Here is a 5,755-nt window from a genome sequence, read left to right as displayed (position 1 = left end):
TTTTTGGGAGGAAAATAAGCCAAATTACATAACTATCCTTACAATATTTGCTAATTACGTTTCTAGCCTTGTGTCACTTATGCTTCAACATTAGGGTTCTCTTTTTTGTTCCTCTCTCATTTTGGAACTCTCCACCACAAAAAATGAAGACATGAAGCTATCTCCTTATTTCATTGAAGCACGAGTGGTACGTTTCTTCCTTCATTGATAAATCGATCTACACTTTTTCTTATTCTTGATTTTTCGTTTCTGATTTTCAATCCAAATTTTGTTATTTTCGTTGGATTGAAGGTGGTTCAGCTTGTGTGTTTATATGAACCTCAAATTGCACTTGGTATGTATCATTATGATTTTCAACACTTTCTTTTCAATATCATGTTCTATTTGTCACTACCATGTGAGTTTTTAATTTCTTATTCATCCTTCTTGTGTAATGTATTACTGTATATGATGCCATTATCTAAATATTTAAATTGTTACCCTCTTTCAATTTGATTCAGCGTTTCTTGTTTTGATTGTTATTATTGTTTGATTATGCAAATCAAATTCCTATTGCCATGAATCTTCATGAAACAGTGGCTAAAATGTAAACAAACCCCTTCACTTCTTTTTTCAATCATTTTCATTTTTGAAATTAATCTGCAAATCAATTCTGAATCCCCAATTTCCTTTTGTGTTTTCACCAATTAAGTTTTTGATTGATAGGTCTTTTTTTCATTACTTCAATTATATCCTTTTAGTTTTGGCTTCCAAATATGGTTTGGGGTTTCAATTTTGTGCCTTGCATAGTTTCACATTGAATAGTTTCAATCATAATCCTAAACTCATATTCATATTGCATAGCATTAAATTTCAATCTGGATATAGCCACTTTGAAAAGTTGAAAACCACGTAGTCAAAGAGACAGTACCGACATCTTTATTATGCCTTTAATTTGCTGATTGGAAATGTTTTCCAAACCAATGACCCCATCAAAATACTTTACAAAGATCCACCTTATATAAAATAATACTTCAAAAAAACTTATCCATATTTATAGATTCTATAGTTTATCATCTAATGAAAAGTGTTTTATCCCTTCAAAACATTTCCTCTACTTGCTGAGAGATGTAAAGTGAAACCAAACCTTTTCTTAACAACTCATAAAGTTAATTGATAAAATACTACTTGTCTTTTAATTCTCAACATAAATATGGATTGGAATATGAATATGTCACGTGACGAAGGGTTATTCTATCTAAACTCAAACTTTGCTATCAATTAACCTTACACGCAACTTTAAATTGAAAGAAGTAATGTAGGCAAGTATAAATCTAAATTTACATTAAGTCAGTGTAAATCCATCACAAAACCAAATATGAACAAAAAAAGATAAGGCCATTTATGTAAAAAAAAAAACATGATTTCTACCTCAGCTATCAACTTCTGTCACAGTAGTAGTAGCATCGAGTCAACTGAATTCGATCTGAATATTATGACTGCACAACTTTATTTTGTTTGATACAAGTTGGTGCCTTGAACTCCTTGCATTTCCACATTGATGTAAATTTTATTCCATATTCATAGTTCCTTTCAAATTTAAATATTTAAATGTTGTTAGAATTTTCCAATGCAAATAGTGGAGAGCTAATGATGTGGAAATTAGTTAGGACCTAATCTTCTCTTTGTCTAAATGAAAATAGAATAATAGATTGATGATCAAGGAGAAGAAAGAAGCATTACTAACTTTAGATGGAGAGAAAGTCGTCAAAGGGCTATCATTCAAGTTATAAGCATTGTAGTTTATTACTACATAATGAAAATCCGGTCTCATAAAATGATAGTTGATTGTGCTTTGATATTATAGAAGGATAGAATAAGAAGAGAATTTATGAAGAAAATTGATACTATCGAAGGTAAAAAGATAACAAGAATGAGATCTAAAACCTTTTTGAACTTATGTGCTATTTTAGAATCAGAGGGTGGCCTCCGATCAACACAAAGGGTTAGTGTAGAGGAACAAGTTGCCAAAACACTCTACATTTTAACACATAATGTCAGAAATCATTAGATCCAATTTTGGTTTCAACTATCCGGTGAGACTATCAGTCGTCACTTTCATCGTGTGCTTTTGTCGATAATTGAGTTAGAAATTATTGGCAGCAATCGGTTTAACCCATTTTTTAAGGTAAAATATATTTTACTATTAAAATTAAGAATGTGCATTATTAAAAAGTATTGATATCAATGATAAATTGGCAATGATAGGATTGTGTCGAGGCAATTGATTGTACACATGTATGTGTAAAAGTGCCATTGCTTGAAGAAATATCGTGGTCGGAAGGATTATCCAACACAAAATGTTTCAATTGTGTGCTCTTTTTATCTAAGATTTACTTATGTTCTACCTGGATGGGAGGGCACTGCATCTGATTCAAGGATATTGAAAGATGCATTGCATAGAACAAATGGTCTCAAAATACCTAGAGGTAGTTAAGATAATATACTTTTTTTTTTGCTTCTGTATGTGTAAAAGTGTCATTGCTTGAAGCTCCAAAATATCGTGTTCGGAAAGATTATCCAACACAAAATGTTTCAGTTGCGTGCTCTTTTTATCTAAGATTTACTTATGTTCTACCTGGATGGGAGGGCACTACATCTGATTCAAGGATATTGAAAGATGCATTGCATAGAACAAATGGTCTCAAAATACCTAGAGGTAGTTAAGATAATATACTTTTTTCTTTTTGCTTCTTCATGTATGTATGTTTTTTTAAATAATTCATGTTTTAATAGGTAAATATTATCTTCTGGATGCTGGATTCATGTTGAGAAAGGGACTAATTACCCCATATAGATCAACACGTTATCATTTGAAGGAATTCTCTATAAGAAATCCACCTCGAACGCCTCAAGAATTATTTAATATGTGTCACTCTTCCTTGCGTAATGTTGTTGAAAGGGATTTTGGAGTTTTGAAAAAAAGATTTCCCATTATTGCAAGTGGAACTGAGTCAAATTATGGAATTAAAACTCAAAATATGATTATCATAGCTTGTTGGATTTTGCATAATTACTTGATAGGTGTAGATCCCGTTGAGGATAAAGAGTTGTTATTTGAGGTAGATGAATAAATTTCTTGTCGAAGTGTAGTTCAATGTGATGGAGCACCAATAAATGACAATGATGAAGAACATACTCGTTTGGGAGAGGATTTGAGAAATTCTATAACTGCTGCTATGTGGACAGACTATCAGTCTTGATTAGGATTTTAATTTGAGAACGTGTGATTGTGGTGTAAATATTTAGAATATTTTCGTGATGTTTTAATATGGAAAATTATGATGTATTTCATGACTTGATATACTTTTGGATGTTAATTTAGAATTTTGACGTATTTGTGATGATTTAATATAAGAATTGGTAATGTATGTCATGGATATGTATTTCATGAATTTGTGATAACTTTATAGGAATTATGGCTGAGACAAAAAGTGAGCTTAAAAGAGAGATATGGACTAATGATATGGATAATGCTCTTGTTGAAGCTTTTTTGCATCAACAAAATGGGGGAAATAGAGTGAATGTGACTTTTACTACAATTGCTTATGATGCCATAGTTAAAGAGTTAGAGGAAAAATTTGAAAAAGCTTTTGCAAAGGAAAAAGTGAAAGGGCGTTGGAAGTTAGTGAAGAGACATTTTTCTAAATGCTATGATTTGTTCAAAAGTGGCTTGAGTGGATTTGCTTGGGATCCAACGACAAAGCGTTGGTGTGCTGAAAAAGAAGTTTGGCAACAATTAATTGAGGTATATTAATATTTTTCCAATTTTATTGTATATTCATATTATAATAAATTTTAAAATTCATATTGTTTCAATACATTATTATGTGTGGATGCATTTTAGAAGGTTAGAGGATTAGGTGGATAGACATATATTGGTTAAATAATTTTTTGTTTTGTGATAGAAAAATCCTGATGCTGAAGAATGGATGAAAAAACCTGTAACAAATTATGACAAGATGATGATCTTGTGTTGAAAGGATAGAGCTACTGGGAAACATGCTGAGACTGCAAAAGATATTAGAAACAAAAGACCACTCGTGGCTGAATCTGAGTCTTTTGATGATGGTAATGGGGTGACATTGGAGAGCGTTCAAGGAACTAATGATGGAAATGAAGTAACATCCCCGGAGGTACAAGGAACTCGCACTCGAGCTAAAAGATCAAGAAAATCAAAGGATGATGAAGAATTTGATGGAATAAAGGTAGCACTACAAGATCTTTCATCATCTATTAGAGAAGGCAACATTGTGTATGAGAAAGTTAAGCAAAAACTTCCAATTTCTGAAGCTGAAATCTGGAAGCTTTTGGAGGATTTAAAGATTGAAAGAGATGTTTTCACTCGTGCATATTTTTATTTACTTGACAATCCTACTAGGATTAGAGCAGTTATTGGATGTCCTCCGGACAAGCGCAAAGAGTTAGTACTAGAGATGGTGCTTGGTCCAGTTGGTCCCTCGAGGTACATGACCTAGTTTTTGTGTATCATATTATTTATTTAAATTTTGCATATTTTCGTCTATCAAATGTAAATTTATAAGACCATTTTATTTATTTATTTGCAGGTATTGAAGAATAGTTTTGCAAAAAAAAAAATCAAATTGCTCAATATTTGAAGTGGTGGAAGTTTGCATATTTTTATGTTAGTTGTAATTAATTTGAGTAAAATCAATGTACTTAAGAATAGAGATCAACTCTACATTCTCACTTTTGTAGCATGAGATATGTTCATGTAGTTTATATTAACTCAATCATTGAATGGTTGTTTATATTAATCTTGAAATTACTTTGTCTAAACTTATATTTTAGTCTTTTGAGGTTGTTTGAGATTATTGTTTGTTTTTTACATATTCGGTTCTATAAATTTGTTTTTTAAGAATTATTTTTTCTAAATTTAAACATTTTGTTTATAAAAATAATTATTTAAAATTAATATCAAAGTGCCACAATATTTGAAATAATTTTTAAAATGTGAATTGTTTTTAAAATATTATTCTATAAGATATAATACATAGCATACTATTGATTTTTAAAGGGAGGGTAAAATAGTATTTTTATATTACATTAACACTTCATCCACCTCCTATGTAAATTCCACACTCCCAAACAAGGCAGGGGTTTACTTGGATTTGCCTCCCCTTCTCCTTCCCTTCATCCCCCCTTCTCACCCTCTCATCCCTCTCCTTTCCTTTCCCTCCTAACTCCCAAACACACCCTAAGGGAATCATCAATGTTATTCTCGGTGGACATGGTCATTTGCATGAATTGGTTTAGAGTGTCCTCTAGTTTAACATTATTATCTTGGGTTGAATGCTGGTATTGATTGGTTCTGAGGTAGAATGGTGGTTTATGAAGATTGTCCTGACTCTATGGATGATTTCCTTGAAATTAATTTCCTCCCCTAGGGTAGTTGTTCTAAAAATTAGGACTTGGAGGATTGTTGTCAAATTGGATTTCCTCATTATGAGCCTAACACTGGCCCATGTCATGATCATCAGTACATTGGTCACATCTAAACACTTGCTTCTTTGAAGACTCTCTGATCTGTCAAGGAAGATCATTGAGCTTCTGGGATACTTCATCCAACTATTGTTGAAGCAATTTGTGCTGAGCCAACACAACATCTATTGGGCTCAGTTCAAGGATTCCACCTCTCCTTGGTGGGGGTCCTTTCTAATGTTGACTCTTTTGATCATTAAGATCCATGGACTCA

At 32.0% G+C, this 5,755-nt stretch overlaps 1 long non-coding RNA gene across 1 annotated transcript; it reads left to right on the top strand.

Annotated features, from left to right (window-relative positions):
- On the top strand, nt 266–3,787 carry LOC109334071. The gene is made up of 2 exons (XR_002106056.1): nt 266–334; nt 3,453–3,787. It is a non-coding gene; the product is annotated as an uncharacterized LOC109334071 (long non-coding RNA).

Source organism: Lupinus angustifolius, chromosome LG19, assembly GCF_001865875.1.
Source record: "Lupinus angustifolius cultivar Tanjil chromosome LG19, LupAngTanjil_v1.0, whole genome shotgun sequence".
NCBI lineage: Eukaryota > Viridiplantae > Streptophyta > Magnoliopsida > Fabales > Fabaceae > Lupinus > Lupinus angustifolius.
The sequence above is the reverse complement of the archived record's forward strand: the minus strand, read 5'-3'. Positions and strand labels throughout refer to the sequence as shown.